The sequence below is a fragment of the Erinaceus europaeus genome, unplaced genomic scaffold, assembly GCF_950295315.1.
Source record: "Erinaceus europaeus unplaced genomic scaffold, mEriEur2.1 scaffold_290, whole genome shotgun sequence".
Lineage (NCBI taxonomy): Eukaryota > Metazoa > Chordata > Mammalia > Eulipotyphla > Erinaceidae > Erinaceus > Erinaceus europaeus.
The window spans coordinates 42,022-59,885 of NW_026647287.1; the positions used below are offsets into that span (position 1 = coordinate 42,022).

Sequence of the window (17,864 nt, forward strand, 5' to 3'; positions counted from 1 at the left end):
CAGTGTGTCCACCTCTCCAGAGCCCTACCCCACTAGAGAAAGACAGAAACAGGCTGGGAGTATTGATCAACCTGTGAATGCCCATGTCCAGTAGAGAAGAAATTATAGAAGCCAGACCTTCTATGTTCTGTACCCCATAATGATCCTGGGTCCATACTTCCAGAGGGATAAAGAATAGGAAAGCTTCTTCTAATGGAGGGGATGGTATGCTGGATTCTAGCTGTGGGAATTGTGTGGAAGTGTACCCCACTTATCCAATGTATCCAATGGGCTTGTTCTTGACTGAATCAATAAAAAATCATCATAGTTGATTTCAGCATGCATCTGACTAGCTAACTTTGCAAAAGTGGCTTTATCTTACACAGGAGAAGTCATTGAGAGTGTCTAAAACTATCAGTCACATTCTACCAAAGTTGTAGAATAATTTATACCTAAAAAGTATACTAGAAAATATATGTGTATGCCTTGTAATGCCACTAACTACTTAATCTATTAAAATGTAGAAATAGGGGCTGGGTGGTGGCACACCTGGTTGAGCACACATGTTACAATGCACAAGTCCAGGTTCAAGCCCCTAGCCCCCACCTGTAGGGAGTAAAGCTTTGCAAGTGGTGAAGTAGTGCTGCAGGTATCTCTTTGGCTCACTCCTTCTCTGTCTTCCCCTTCCTTCTTGATTTCTGGCTGTTTTGATCCAATAAATAAATAAAGATGATAAAAAATTAAAAAAGAAATGTAGAAATGATGCTTAACAAGTTATGAAAATACATTTACATATTCTAACCAAGATCTTGAGGTACATATTCCTCCCAATAAAGATTAGTGGTTTTGCCATTTCAAAAAAATAAATATAAATCAAAGTTATACTAGAAAAAACCCAGAACAATCTCCACATGTCAAAACATCTATCATCAAATATAATTTTTAATTCAATTAAAATTACTTGAAAGAATCAGCTCCTGATTTCCATGTTCCATCATAATGGAAATTTAGTGACAGATGGCACTTAGATCTCTATTTATGAACCAAGAAATTTTTATTTTAATATTGACATATAAAAGCCATCTTAATTTGACTTGCTTCCCAAAGGATGGTGATTCTACTACAGTTCTCCTTTATAAAAGTAATAACAAGAACAACAACAATAATACCCCAAGCTTTGCGTTCTAGAGCCAAGAGTCAGTAAGAGATGGATGACACTTGCTGACATGGCATTTCAAGGGCCTGTTTCCTTTCCTCAAACACTCGCAAGGATGCTTTGGTTTCAGAGAAGTTCTGGTAAATTGATCTTTAATGCCAACTTTCCAAAAATACACATGCATCCAGTAAAGCAGGGGGGATCTGGAATATATATTTCTAGCACTATTTATAAATCCTCCACTTTCATATTCATGCCCCATGAGAAGTACACTCAAAATGAAATCTTGAGTTTCAAAAGCCCTCACTGTGCCTCAATGTGCTTTTTGCTCTTATATCTAAAGTCACATGAGGAATGAATGTTTTTTTTTTTTGAAGTTGTGCAGGAAAAAAGCCACAAGGAAGCATCTCTCTACTGTTCTGTCAGAAAATAAACTTGATAAGTCTTTCTAGATTCTCTACGACTGATTTTACTACTTTCCCTCTCAGTGCTCTGCCTCTGGCTCACACATGATGAAACAAGAAACAGGAACAATATCCCCATCTGGAATGAAATCACTCGGGGTAAAATAAAACTTAGTGTGGTATCCCTGAAAATGTGAGGACTCGACATTTATATGACATTTCTATATTTTTAAAAATACAGCTACTACCTTGGAAATGAGAGAACTTAACTATTTGCCACCCTTCCTAGATGCTACTGAGAAATGTTATGCTCTGAAAAGCTGTTATGCTTTGGTGAACCTTTCTACCTCCAAAGGAAGTGTACTGAACAGAGAGCTTGTTTTCTGTCCTCAAGATTTGACATATACACAGGACATAGACTAAGGCTGCTAAGGCTGCCAGAAGATGCATTTAGGGGGATCTGGATGGTGGCGCACCCAGTTAAGCATGCATAGTACTAAGCTCAAGGACCTATGCAAGGATTCAGGCAGGAATCCCCAGCTCTAGGAATGTAGAGGGCACGCTTCACTAGTGGAGAAGCTAGTCTGAAGTTGTCTTTCTTTCTCCTTCTGTATCTCTACCTCCTCTCTCTCTTTCTTAATGAGAGAGAGAGAGAGAGAGAGAGAGAGAGATCAGAGACTGACTATAATGTTGCTGGGGATAGATCCTGGGACCTTAGAGCCTCAGGCATGAAAGTCTCTTTTGCATAACCACTATGCTGTCTTCCCCCTCCCGTCCCCTCCCCTCCCCCTCCTCTCTCAATTTCTCTCTGTCCTATCCAATACAATGGAAAAAATGCCTGCCAGGTGCAGCAGATTCATAGTGCCATTACTGAACCCCAGCAATAACCCTGGAAGCAGAGAGAGAGAGAGAGAGAGAGAGAGAGAGAGGGAGAGAGACAGACAGAAAGACAGACAGACAGACACTTAGGACTGATGATGCCTATAATGGACCAGTCATAGAGATCACCATTCCCAGGTCTCTGTCTTCAGAGTGGGTGTGGGATAGCCAAGGACCAGACAACGGGCAGCCTGCCTAAGACTTTAAACTCCATACATGAGTAAGAGTAATCGTGATCATTCCTTTACCTTCTCTCAAAAAATCCTCCCTAGTTGCTCATTTTAATGAGAATTGATCTAACCTAAATATCATTCACTTCTAAATATTCTTAGTTTAAAAAGAACCTAACAAACACTGACCCGGTGCTGGCTAGGCAGTGGTAGGCCTGGTTAAGTGTTTGCGTTATCAAGTACAAGGACCCAGGTTCAAGTCCCCACTCCACACCTGCAGGAGGTTGGCTTCACTGGAGGTGAAGCAGGTCTGCAAGTGTCTTTCTCTCTCATCTCTCTCTCTCATATACATATCCCCATCCTCTCTCAATTTCTCTCTATCTTATCTAATAAAATAGAGGGGGGGAGGGGAAAAATAGCTGCCAGTAGTGGATTCGTAGTGCCAACACCAAGCTCCAGCAATTGAAGGTAAATAAACAAATAAAAATAATAATACTGACCCTGTTATTCCATGGCATACCTCCTGGAAGTCCAAGGAAAAACTCCTCTATGACTTGGACAATACTTGTATTTACCTGGTTGATTGCTGGCAACCTTGTAGGCAGACACCCATTGATTCATTCCATATTAAGTGAGATAAGAAAACAAAGAAGGAAAAACACTGAATCATCTCACTTATCAATGAAAATTAAAGGGGCTGCATGGTGGCACACCTGGCTGAGTGCCCATGTTAGAGTGAGTAAGGACCCAAGTTTGAGCCCCTGATTCCCATCTGCAGGGGAAAAGCTTTACGAGTGGTGAAGCAGTGTACAGGTGTCTTTCTGACTGTCTACTTTATAAACATGTAAAGATAATAACACATTAAAACAGATGGAAACTAAGAGATAAGGACAGACAGGGGAGGCACAAAATAAAACTTGGACTAAAGGGCAGATGTGGAGAGAATGTTGGGGGCTGGATTCACGCTGATGTGAAAGGTTCTACACTGGGGGTGAGAGTGTTGTAGAAGGAACTCTCACTGGGAGATGAGAAACTATATCCATGTGTCAACAGCTGCACTGTAAACCACTGCCCCCCCCTCAAAAAATGAGCAAAAATAATGATAATGAAAGATGTATGTGGTTCTGGACTACCAGGTCATAAATCTGTCTTGCCTTTTACTTGTTATCCTTAGCTGCCCAAGTTTAGTCTGCTTAACTTTTCTCTTATAAAGGACTTTCTGTTTGCTTTTAAATCTTTTCCCCTCATTTTCTTATTAGTGATTAACAGTAGGTTACAAGACTGTAAGATTACAGTATATGCTTCCATGCCATACCCACCACCAAAGTTCTGTGTCCCCACACTCCTACCTTTCAAAGGTAACCAACATTGTTTTCACAAGTTTTAAAAAGATTACTTGCTTCTGTTTTTTTCCAAGTTCATGTGAATCACTTCTCTACATTGCACATAGAAGTGAAATCATCCAGCGCTCATCTTTCATTTCTTTACTTATTTCACTAAGCATAATAATGTCGAGTTTCATCCATTTTGTCCCAGAGGACACAATATCATGATTTTTTACGACAGAGTAGTATAGTCGTCCACTGAATATATACCTCTTGCGGGAGATATCTGCTTAGTACACCTCCAAGACCCAGGGGGAGAGCTTGAAAGCAGTCCTCTACTACCACAAATTATGCAGTCGAGAGTTTCCCGTATTTGAGGAAATTGCAGGGGTCAGCACATCCAGAGTGCAATGGATAAGCCTCGCCCTAGGAAAACCACCTTTGTGGTATCTCCCTGATTTCTTTAGCCACTCTTTTGTTGTATTTGAATTCCTTGGCTACTGTGAATAGGAAGTATGTCACCTTTTTATTTTTTTTTAATTTTTATTTATAAAAAGGAAACACTGACAAAAAAAAAAAAACCTATGATAAGAGGGATGCAACTCCATACAATTCCCACCACAATTCTGTATCCCATCCTCTCCCCTCATAGATTTCTTATTATTTAACCCTCTGGGAGTATGGACCCAAGGTCATTGTGGGATGCAGAAGGTGGAAGGTCTGGCTTCTATAATTGCTTCCCCGCTGAACATGGACGTTGACAGGTCGATACACACTCCCAGCCTACTCTCTTCCCCTAGTGGGGCATGGCTCCGGGGATTAATGCTTTACTGTAAATACAGTCAGTTGTTGATAAAGGGTTAAGATCTCTCAGTTTTCTGTAAAACATTCTCACGCCCAGCCCAGCTCCTTGTCATCCACCATCATACATCAGGACTTGAAAGCCACCCCCACCTACCGGCCCAGAGTCCTTTACTTTGCTGCAATATACCAAACCCAGTTCAAATTCTACTCTGTGCTTCCGCGTTCTGTTTTTATTTCTCAGCTTCTGTCTATAAGTGAAATCATCCCATATTCATCCCTCACTTTCTGAACCTTTTTTTAAATTTTCTTTATTGGGGAATTAATGTTTTATATTCAACAGTAAATACAATGGTTTGTACATGCATAACATTTCTCAGATTTCCATATACTAATGCAAGCCCCACTAGGTCCTCTATGATCCTTCTTGGACCTGTATTCTCCCCACCCACCCACCCCAGAGTCTTTTACTTTGGTGCAATATGCCAATTCCAGTTCAGCTTCTACTTGTGTTTTCTCTTCTGATCTTGTTTTTCAACTTCTGCCTGAGAGTCAGATCATCCCATATTCATCCTTCTATTTCTGACTTATTTCACCTAATATGAATTTTTCAAGGTCCATCTAAGATTGGCTGAAAACGGTAAAGTCACCATTTTTTATACCTGAGTAGTATTCCATTATATATATATATATCCACCACAACTTACTCAGCCACTCATCTGTTGTTCAACACCTGGGTTGCTTCCAGGTTTTGGCTATTACAAATTGTGCCACTAAGAACATTTGTGTACACAGATCTTTTTGGATGGATGTGTTGGGTTCCTTAGGATATATCCCTAGGAGAGGAATTGCAGGATCATAGGGTAGGCCCATTTCTAGCCTTCTGAGAGTTCTCCAGACTGTTCTCCACAGAGGCTGGACCAATTTACAATCCCACCAGCAGTGCAGGATGGTTCCATTGACCACATAATCTCTCCAGCATTTGCTGCTGTTACCTTTTCTGATGTATGGCATTCTCACAGAAGTGAAGTGGTATCTCATTGTTGTCTTTATTTGCATTTCTCTGACAATCAAAGACTTGGAACATTTTTTCATGTGTTTCTTAGCCTTTTGGATCTCTTCTGTGGTGAATATTCTGTCCATGTCCTCCCCCCATTTTTGGATGGGGTTATTTGTTTTCCTGTTGCTGAATTTGGCAAGCTCTTTATATCTTCTGGTTATTAGCCTCTTGTCTGATGTATGGCATGTAAAGATCTTCTCCCATTCTGTGAGGGTTCTCTTGGTTTCGGTAGTGGTTTCTTTTGCTGTGCAGAAATTTGATGTAGTCCCATAGGTTTATGCTTGCCTTAGTCTTCTTTGTAATTGGATTCCCTTCATTGAAGATATCTTTAAAATTTATGCAGAAAAGAGTTCTGCCAATATTTTCTTCTAAGTATCTGATAGTTTCTGGTCTAACATTCAACTCCTTGATTCACTTAGAACTTACTTTTGTATATGGTGAAATATAGTGGTTCAGCTTCATTCATCTGCATGTTTCAACCCATTTTTTCCAACACCATTAGTTGAAGAGACTCTGCTTTCCCCATTTAATAGTCTGGGCACCTTTATCAAAGATTAGATGTCCATAGGTGTGGGGGCTTGCTTCTGGGCTCTCAATTCTATTCCACTGGTCAGTGTGTCTATTCATGTTTCCGTACCAGGCAGTTTTGATGACAATGGCCCTTTAATACAATTTGAGATCTGGAAGTGTGATGCCTCCAGTTCGGTACTTTCTTCTCAAGACTGTTTTGGCAATTCTAGGTCTTTTCAGGTTTCAGATAAACATTTGTAGCATTTGATCTATTCTCCTGAAAAATATGGTTGGGATCTTAATGGGAATAGCATTAAATTTGTATATGGCGCTGGGTAGTATATTCATTTTGATGATGTTAATTCTTCCAACTAACGAACATGGAATATCTTTCCACTTCTTTGACCAGTAATTGTTAAGTAGTGTACTGTTGTGCTTCCACATTTTGGGACTATTACTAATCTTTTGTTGATTATTAAGTGTTAGTTTAATTCCACTGTGGTTTGAGAAGATGCCTGGGATGATTTCAGTGCTCTTGAATTTTCTGATGTTGTCTTTGTGGCCTAACATATGGTCTGTCCTTGAGAATGACCTTTGTGGACTTAAGTATAATGTGTATTCCAGTTTCTTGGGCTACACGGCTCTGAAAATGTCCAATAGTTCTAGTTTATCTATCTTCTCATTTAGCTCCCTCGTGTCTTTATTGATTTTCTGCCTGGATGATCTGTCAAGTTGAAAGAGTGGGGTGCTGACGTCCCCTACTATGATTGTGTTGCTGTTAATATATTGCTGTAGCTCTTTCTGTAGATGTTTGATGTATTTAGATGGCTTTTCATTGGGTGCATAGATATTAATAATTGTTAAGTCCTCTTGATTGACTGATCCTCTGAGCATTAAGTAGCGTCCACTCCTACCTTTTTTAATTTTATTGATTTTAAAGTCTATCATGTCAGATATGAGAATAGCTGCCCTTAACCTTTTTTGTGGGCCATTGGCTTGTATGAGAGTTTTCCATCCTTTCACTTTGAATCTGTGTTTGTCTTGCTGAGTTGGGTGGGTTTCCTATAGACAGCATATTGTTGGGCTGTGTTTTCTGATCTATCTTCCTACTCTGTGCCTTTTAATAGGTAAATTCAGGCCATTGACATTTATTGCTATCAAAGATTGAAGATATTTTAATGCCATTCTTTAGATTTTTAGAGTGTTCTGATAGATGGCCTATTTATGGTGGTTTAACTGTTTATAGGAGACCTTTCAGAACTTCTTTCAGGGCAGCCTTGGTGATAGTTGATTGTTTCAGCTGTTGCTTGTCTGAGAAGGTTTTTATGCTTCCATCTAGTCTGAATGACAGTCTAGCAGGATACAGTAGTCTTGGTTGAAAACCTTATTCATTGAATACTCGATAGATATCTTGTCATTCTCTTCTGGCCTATAGTGTTTGTGTGGAGAAGTCTGCTGCTAATCTTATGGGTTTTCCTCTGTAGGTGACTCTTTGTTTTTTCTCTTGCAGCCTTCAGGATCCTTTCTTTATCCTTATTCCTTTGCATTCTAAATATGATGTGTCTTTAAGTCTGGGTTAATTCTGTTTGAGACCCTCTGGGCTTCTTGAACCTTTGTGTCTTGGATGTTGTCTAGAATAAAGAAGTTCTCAGCTATTATGTCATGTAGAATGCTTCCTTCTACTCCCTCTCTTTCTTCCTCTGGTAGGCTTATAATGCACATATTATTTCTTTTGAAGTCATCCCATAGGTCTCTGTTGTTGTTTTTGGTATCTTTTAATCTCTTTTTGATATCTCTTACTTCCTTTTTAGTTGTCTCTATTTCATCCTTGATCTTGCTAATTTTGTTTTCAGCCTCATTTATTCTATTTTCTCTCCCCTCTACTGTTTTCTGTAGTTCATCTATTTTGTTGCCCTGTTCTGATACTGTTTTAGCTTGTTCAGCTAGTTGTGTTCTTAGCTCAGCGATTTCTGCTTTCAGCTCTCTAATAACCTTGAGATAATTAGTGTTTTCTTCCAGGGTCTCATTTGTTGTTTCTGCATTTTTGATGAAAATTATTTCAATCTCTTTACTCACTCCTGTGATTATTTCCTTAACTAGTGTTTGGATGTTGACCTCATTATTTTGTGCTTCACCATTTTGGGGGGCGGTTAGCTAGACTCTTGTCCTGGTTATTTTCTCCAGTATTTCTTCTTGTTGGTTTAACCATTCTATATAGCATGTTATGAGGTCCCTCTCTTGAGTACTTTTTCCAATTACTGATCCCTCTTGCCTGGATTGACTTGTGTCTTAGTAAGGTAATTAAAGGGTTCACAGTTGTGGAGATTGATAGTTGTTTTAGTATTATTTTAATCCTTGAGTTGGAGCACAGTGGCTTAAAAGCTTCTTTTGTTTTTTTTTTTTTTTTCTCTTCCCTGTAGGTTTTGGGAGCCTGAGGGCTTTTAAAGTATAAGTAGGCTTGTTAGTTTAATTACTGACTCCTGACCAAGAGATAAAGCAAGGTGGGGCAGAGATAATCCAGTGGTTATGCAAAGAGACTCTCACAGCCCCACCACTAGGCCACTTCTCCTAAGTTTCCTTGTTAGTTCTCTATTCCCTGGTGTCAGCACAGGGCCCCCCCCTGCTGCTGCAGCTTCTTTGGGCAGTAGCAATGGAGACTCACAGTTGCATTTGGTGAGTCTTAGAGGAGTCCTCTCCTCCCTTCAGCTGTCCCCTTGTTGGTGAAACAGACTGGATGTGGTGTCTCAACTGGTAAACTGCCGGACTGTTACCAGCCACTTAATCTCTCCCTAGGCTCCTCGCTGTCCACGAGCCACAGGTGTTTGCACTCACCAGTGATTTGGTCGGTTCCTGAAGTCGTTCTAGTCCTGTCTTGTTACAGTCCCAGATGGTCTACTTTGGTATTCCTAGTTGACCCGGGAGAGGAGAGGAGAGAAACACCTTCTGAACTTTTAAAATTTTGTCCACACATTGCACTTCTCCTTACTCAGTTACTCTAATCCCTGACTTTCTCAGTGAGACTAGAAACTCTGACAAGATAAGATAGTCTGATAAACTTTTGTATATGACTTGCCAAATCATCTACTTGTACCAAGAACTTAGAGCCCATGAAAGAGAGGGAAGCATTAGCTGTTTTTGATACTTTATAGTCTGATATATCTCCAGTTGGTGCCAGTTTTTTTAAATATAGCACAGTAGATAAAAATACTTTGCCTTGGAGCTAGACAGATTACTGCTACTTCTTAATTGTATGGCTTTGGTTGAGATCCTTTATCTTCAGAATAGAAATACTAATAATACCTATAAAATTTTCAGCTTATTGTATAGATTATATATAAGATAATGCACATAATGACTTTCACTACAGGGACTGATATATATTAACCACTCAATAAATACTGGTTATCATAATAACTACCTGTGGGAAATGCATGATATCTAGAACTCTGCAATAATTCCCCTGTGGTATATTCACTATGATAATCTGGAGTCATGGTTGATATTACCTACCCTGTAGTACCACCAACACTTCAGTTCACCTTTATGATTTGTTATTTAGTATTCATGATTTGTCCAGCACTTCAAGCAAACTAAACTACAGGTGACTTTCAGAGCAGCACTACCATGATTCCTTATCACTTTATTCTTGAGCCACCTCCATCTTAGCTAAATCAGAGCTAATAAAGAAGAAGAAGCAGCAGGAGGAGGAGGAGAAGAAGGAGAAAGAAAAATAGCAGAGGTACAAGGAGATGGTTTAAATAGCATATCTTGCATGTGTGAGGTCCCAGGGGTCCATCCCTGGTACCACAATGCTGTCCTCTCCCTTCCCTTTACACAAAGCAAATAAGTCAATTAATAGAAGAAATGATTAGCAACAGAAAAACTAAATAAGCATTATAATTAATTGTTAAATAAATTGGGATTAAAATTCAATTTTCCTGAGTAAAAAATTCTTTCTCTCTCTCTCTCTTTCTCTCTCTCTCTCTGCCTCTCTCTCTTTCTCTTTTAATCCAAACAGGTATTGAAGTTACATACACCCCTATTCTGGGCAAAAGACAAGCACACAATGAAAATGTAAAGTCCCTTAAACCATGTTTATAAACTGTTAACACAGAGCTCTAGAATTTTGTCTAGTTTCTGCTCCACCCTAAGTGGTGATCAGGACTCAGAGCATGTATGAGAACACAGTTTTGCAGAAACCATATTTTGCTTCCCAAAACTTACAAGCCCTTGACAGTCATGACCACAATGGGAAAAAAAATCCTCTAAACTACTATGCTAAATATACCATTTCTCTATTCTTTGTTTTATTACAGTACTTTTAAGTGTAGCTCTTGTTAAAAGGTAAGTGGTGTATCTACCCTGGTTTTCTCTTTAAATTCAGTAAAATGACAAGCCATTCAATTTATTATCACTAAGAAATCTCAAACAGGGAGTTGGGCAGTAGCGCAGTGGGTTAGCGCAAATGGTGCAAAGCGCAAGGACCAGCATAAGGATCCTGGTTCATGACATCATCTCCCCACCTGCAGGGGAGTCGCTTCACAGGTGGTGAAACAGGTCTGCAGGTGTCTATCTCTGTCTCCCCCTCTGTCTTCGTCTCCTCTCTCCATTTCTTTCTGTCCTATTCAACAACAACAGCAACAATAATAACTACAGCAATAAAGCAAGGGCAACAAAAGGGAATAAATAAATATTAAAAAAAGAAGAAATCCCAAACAAAAATCAGGAGTTTTTAGAACACCTTGCTGCTCTTACTACCTCCCTGCCATGGTTCAGCTTGAATTGCTCTTCATAACAAAAATAATAAAGTTTATATTGATGAAGAAAGTCACTCTTCTCATCTGAGCCCTCCTTTCCTAAAATCTATATTTGGATTCCATAGTCAGTGGTCCGATGCATTAATAGGCCTTCCACTGAGCCATCACTCTTTTTCTTTTTCTGTTTTGCAAACAGGGCTTATTAAATCTTTGCTGTAGGCACCAGGAACAAAGAACAGTGAGAAGTGCTGATGTGAAAGATTTCACAGAACTCGGGCATGAACTTCTGATTCACCATATCTCCCCAGCGGTAAAAAGCTCCCCCCAACCACACAGTCTAGATGGTAAATAAAAAATTCCTACCACATGTGACATAATAAAAGAAAACTCAAAGCTTACTCTTCTTCTTATTCTAGGGGCTTCAGAGAGGTTACTGCAGATGCTTCCCAGTAAGTATATTCATTGTATACAATGAATATACATAATCATTATGAAGAACAAATCTTCGAGGCTTGTGTGGCTTAAAGCACGTTATATTAGCAGTAGAAGGAAAGAAGTGGGTGTGCCTTTTAGGACAGACAGAGTTTATTTTCTTGAGGTACTCTCTTATTTTAAGCTGACACACATATACAATCATGCAGAGTTCATCAACACAGTTCAAAGATATACAACTAAAACTGATCACTAATCAAGGGAAATTATAAAAAGCAAAATCCATACCTTTCTGCTCTTTCTTTTTTTTTCCCCTCCAGGTTTGTTGCTGGGGTACTACAAATTCACTGCTCCTGTCAGCCATTCTTTCCATTTTTAAATATTTTATTGGACAGAACAGAGAGAAATTGAGAGAGGAGAAGTAGATAAAGAGGGAGAGAGAGAAAGATAGACACCTGCAAACCTGCTTCGCTGCTTGTGAAGTGACTTCCCTGCAGGTGGGGAGCTGAGGGCTCGAACCGGGATCCTTCCATGGGTCCTTTTGCTTCATATTATGTGCACTTAATGTGGTGTTCCACTGCCTAACACCCCTTTCTGTTCTTTTTTTTTTCTTTTCTGTTCTTTAGGCTCTACACACATACACACACACACACACACACACACACACACACACACACACCTTCATTAGCAGTCTCTCATGAGCCTGGCGAAGTGACAGCTGGAGGACTTTGCACGAAAAGCATAATCCCACAAATACAATGAAAATGGGTTTGTTAGTGGCTCAAGAAAGCTGAAACTAAGCTAATATTAAAAAAAAATTAAACAGAAAAAATAATATTTACAGAGGAGAGCTTCCCCAAAGATAAGAATTTTAAGACTTTCAAAAGCAGGAATGAAGATGGTGCTAAAAAAGAAGAAATATTTGAAGCGTTGAATAATCACTGACAGGCACCATCTCCATCTCTGTTTTCATATGGGACAACTGATTTTCCCAACCCTCTTTGTACCAGACACAGTTTAGGGTGGGGCAATGTACTAAAACATTTGCGGTCGCTTTTTTTTTTTTCTCCCTTCAAAGAGAACATTTACATGCTTATGTTAAGATTTCCATTCTTCTAATTGTACTCAGCTGCTAGGACTCTGGCAGCTGGCCCACACTTTACAGGCAGGTTAGAAAATCCAACTGGACAAAACTTCGACAAAAAGCAAGCCCCAAAGATGCTAATGTCAGGGGTTCTTCCAATGAAATAGCAAAGGCACCCATGCAATTTGAGGACACCCATGTCTCCTTTTCAGCTTAGTAAAAGTTATCTAGAGAAATATTTAGGTAAATCTTTGACAAGTGTATATATAAAAACCAAATTAAATAAACTGCCTTCTTTCCTTTCTGGCATCTCTATTGTAGAGCTTGTGAGGTCCTGAACATGAAATGCTTCCTCCAGTTCTTAATTTTTGAGCATAAATTCCCATCTGCCTGGAGTGGCTTATCTCACCCTTACATCTCTCTCTCTCTCTCTCTCTGTGTCTCTTTTTAAGTTGTGTGAATCCTGAGAATAACTCAAGAATTACAAAGTCACACCACTCACAGATCATATTAGCATCTTCCTGTAAGTGCTCAAGCTTCTAAGTAATTTTCTTTCCTGGTCCCTATAACAGTGCATAATGATGTTTCTAAAATTATTTGATTATATTACCCCCTCATTCCTGTGCATGGACAGTGGGTATTTAAGTTCTATGTTGTGGTTTCTCTGTTGCTCATTCGTGTGTTTACACAAAGGGGCAGACAATGAAGATTTCCTGTGTTGTAATAAGAAGGAAGTCAGTTGATGAAATGTGTAGATAAAAAAGAGAAGATGCGTATTTGATAGTTTCTGGTCTAATATCCAGGTCCTTGATCCATTTGGAGTTGATTTTTGTTTCTGGTGAGATAAGGTGGTTCAGCTTCATTCTTCTGCATGTTTTAACCCAGTTTTCCCAGCACCATTTATTGAAGAGAGCCTCCTTCCTCAATTTAATACTTTGGGCCCCCTTATCAAAGATTAGATGTCCATAGGAGTGGGGATTTAGTTCTGAGCTTTCAGTTCTGTTCCACTGGTCAGTGTGTCTATTTTTGTTCCAGTACCAGGCTGTTTTGATGATGATGGCCTTATAATATAGTTTGAGATCTGGGAGTGTGATGCCTCCATTTCTGTTTCTTTTCCTCAAGATGGTTTTGATAATTCTGGGTGTTTTCTGGTTCCAGATAAATGACTTCAGTTTATTTTCTATTCTCTTAAAGAAGCTTGGTGGAACTTTGATGAATATTGTGTTAAATTTGTATATAGCTCTGGGGAGAATATTCATTTTGATTATATTTATTCTTCCAATCCTTGAGTATGGTATGTCTTTCCATTTATTGGTATCACTTTCTATTTCCTTGAATAGTGACTCATAGTTTTCAGTATACAAGTCTTTCACTTCTTTGGTCAGCATTATTCCTAAGTATTTTATTGATTTTGCTGTAACTGTGAATACTTAGAGGAAAACACTGGTGGAACACTTTCTCACCTAAACCTCAAGGACATTTTTGATGATACAAACCCAATTGCAAGGAAGACTAAATCAGAAACAAATCAATGAGACTACATCAAATTGAAATGCTTCTGCACAGCCAAAAAAACTATCATACAAACAAGGAGACCCCTCATAGAATGGGAGAAGATCTTCACACGCCATACATCAGACAAGAGACTAATAGCCAAAATATACTCAGCAAACTTAGCACCAAAGAAGCGAATGACCCCATCCAAAAATGGGCAGAGGATATGAACAGAACATTCACTACAGAAGAGATCCAAAAGGCTAACAAACACATGAAAAATTGCTCCAGGTCACTGATTGTCAGAGAAATGCAAATAAAGACAACATTTGAGATACCACCTCATCCCTGTGAGAATGGCAGACATCAAAAAGGACAGCAGCAACAAATGCTGGAGAGGCTGCGGGGACAGAGGAACTCTTCTGCACTGCTGGTGGGAATGTAAATTGGTCCAGCCTCTGTGGAGAGCAGTCTGGAGAACTCTCACAAAGCTAGACATGGACCTTCCATATGACCCAGTAATTCCTCTCCTGGAGATATACCCCAAGGATAACACCCAACCATAACACCCATAACACCCAACCAAAAAGGTATTTATTTATACACCTATGTTCATAGCAACACAATTCGTAATAGCTAAAACCTGGAAGTAACACAGTTGCCCAACAACAGATGCGTGGCTGAGAAAGCTATGGTATATATACACAATGGAATACTATGCAGCTATTAAGAACAATGAACCCACCTTCTCTGACCCATCTTGGATGGAGCTAGAAGGAATTATATTAAGTGAGCTAAGTCAGAAAGATAAATATGAGTATAGGATGATCCCACTCATCAACAGAGGTTGAGAAAGAAGAGCAGAAAGGGAAACTAAAAGCAGGATTTGACTAAATCTGGAGTAGGGCACCAAAGTAAAAACCCTGAGGTGAGGGTGAGTTTGGACATTCAGCTTCCAAGGGTGGCAGTGGGTGGGTGGGATGGGACACACAGTCTTTTCATGGTGGGAATGGTGTTTATGTACACTCCTATTAATTTGTAGTCATATAAATCACTATTTAATTAATATGAGAGGGGGAACAATGATTGTCTCAAATCCTAACAAAGGGACTTTTTAAAGTTAACCCAATTACCAAATAATGTGATGATAACAATAACTTATCTATTGTCTTCTTGAACCCTAAGACAGGAGGAATCTCACATTTCCACTATAGAGCTTATATTTTCCCCAGTCCTGGAAACTTAGTTTGGGGCTCACTTTCCTGCATGCTTCTCTCAATTCATACCAAATATTGCATCTGCTGATCCCAACCTAATCAACGCAACGAGTACCACCTCAGCATGCTTCACTTCAGACTGTGTCCAGAGACTTCAGGTGTGGAATGACAACCCTTCAGCTTCATTACTTGGGTGAGACCTTTCCTTTCATAGTATTTTCTAATTTCATTCCAGGTGGTTCACTTCCTAACAAAGTCCCAAAACCTAGATAGAGACCAGGTCCCGTGAGATAGAGCATATGCTCACACATATCCATAAACTAGGGCAAAATATATACGTGAAAGCAAAAGTACACAGTGGCCTGCAGTGAGTACCCCCCCAACACTTCATCTGCACTATTCCAGCCTTTAGGTCCATAATTGTTCAACAATTTGTTTGGCTTTGTATGTTAGCTCTCTTTTCAGCCACCAGGTTCCAGATGCCAGCATGATGCCGACCAGACTTCCCTGGACAAACGTCCCCACCAATGTGTCCTGGAGCTCCGCTCCCCCAGAGACCCACCCTACTAGGAAAAGAGAGAGGCAGACTGGGAGTATGGATCGACCAGTCAACGCCCATGTTCAGCGGGGGAAGCAATTACAGAAGCCAGACCTTCCACCTTCTGCAACCCACAATGACCTTGGGTCCATACTCCCAGAGGGATAAAGAATGGGAAAGCTATCAGGGGAGGGGATAAGGAGATCTGGTCGTCAGAATTGTGTGGAGTTGTACCTCTATTATCCTTCAGTTTTGTTAATGTCTCCTTTTTTAAATAAATTTAAAAAAAAAGGGAAGATGCGTGGGAGCAGGTATAGAAGGAAAGGGAAAGAAAGAAAAATTCTAAATTGAAAATCATGAGGCAGTATTTTAATTTTTTTATTTGCATGTCTCAGCACTTTGCAGAAGAAAATACTCAGAAAATGATATTCCTCTACTGTCCCAACAGTTTGAAGAGGAGAGAAAACATGGATGGGGCTGTAGTCTCAGACAGCACTTTGATTCTGAGTCAGCTACACACGGCTTGGACTGAGAGGCTCATTTTCCAGGAAAACCATCCTCAGGGCAGACCCACCCTCCCATAGTGGCTTCTCTGTCTGGAGTACAAAGGGCAGGGCAGGTGTTGGACCCCACTGCCTTGCTCCCATTTCAAACTGACAGCACTCTAGTCGCAATTCTGCTGAGCTCTGCAGATCATGCAGCTTTTCAACCACTGCAGAGGGACTGAATTTTGATGGGCCACCAGGGAGGAGGGTTGCTATGAAGATGTTGCACAGCAAAGGCTTGGCAAGAAGCAGGAGAGAGCTGAGTGGACCCTGCACTTTTGTAACCATCCATTACTCTAAACGGAGCTCCCACAGTCCCAAACAGAGAGTAGGATGCATCTTGTTCTCCACAGTCCGCTGCTCTGAAGGCTCTCTGGGGGAAATTTTTCAGCAAGGATGAGGCCCAAAAATGGCATTCTTAACATTCTGGTTGCAGGGGGGGGGGGAGTTCCAGTCACACCTCTCTCAGTTATGTTGTCACTTGCCCACGCAAAGGATGTCCAGAGATGCTAACTTTCATAAAAGTAATAATTTTGATTCAATAACACAAATATTTAAGTACAAAAAAATGTTTTGCAGTTGAAAAAGCACAGCTCTTATAAAACAAACAAAAACCCAGATATTACATAGAAGGCAAATTATATCTCACATCCTAGTCTAAATCATCATATTAACTCATTCAATCATTATTACGAACCTAGAGAGCTGACCATTCACAATCTACCTTATATATGGAGAAACAAAGGTAAACTAAGGCTAAGGAATGTGCTCAGGTCACACAGGCAGTTGGCTGCACAGTTGCAACCAGGACTTAACCACCAGGTTTCAGAGCTTGTGCTCCGATTTGTCAACTGCTTCACAAGGCTGGGAAATGCCAAGCACTTAGAACGGCAGGTAATAGACATAAGAGATTCATCAACATCAAAATACAGCTATGCCAAACATGGGGCATTCAAGAGGGATCTCTGATGTCTGCACTTGACTAAACTCTTATAATGCCCAACAGAGATTCATAACAAATGATGGTAGGGGCAAGAATGGCAATTTCATGTTTGTGGCTTTGTTCTCTTGTGTTTGAATAGAAATAAAATACTCTCTCCCCAAGAATTTGAAAAGTTAAATAATGGACTTCAATAGTAATAGGTATAAAATCACAAATATCAAAACACTTAAGGATCTTTTGCTGTAAAACTTGTATCTGAATTTTCTTATAATTATTCATCTTTTGACCTTTAATAAAAAAAATCGTACTTTAAAAAGTCCTCAGTATTTGAGGTCACTAGTTGGGTAGAAACTAGGAAAGTCTGAAGATCATTTCTGGGAAAGGGAGGTCCTGAGTGAGAATTAGGAGGGGGCTGAGGTCTAGGAACATACTAAGAGAATGTGAGTGACCTTTGCTTCTTGCAACTTGAGAATTATTACTATTTTATTTTTTTAGTGAGTTCTGTGAACCAGTTCATAGATTCTTGCACAGCACAGAATATGGCAACTACTTAGTCAACAGCAGTCTCAC

The 17,864-nt window shown here is 39.8% G+C and overlaps 1 protein-coding gene and 1 pseudogene across 1 annotated transcript in view; both read right to left on the reverse strand.

The window, feature by feature from the left end:
* Window positions 1-17,864, reverse strand: part of LOC103125349 (syntaxin-binding protein 6) — a gene marked incomplete at its 3' end in the record, with an annotated part of 152,985 nt that overhangs the window by 37,470 nt on the left and 97,651 nt on the right. The gene's annotated exons all lie outside the window — the stretch shown is intronic.
* On the reverse strand, window positions 4,224-4,374 carry LOC132536280 (U1 spliceosomal RNA; annotated as a pseudogene).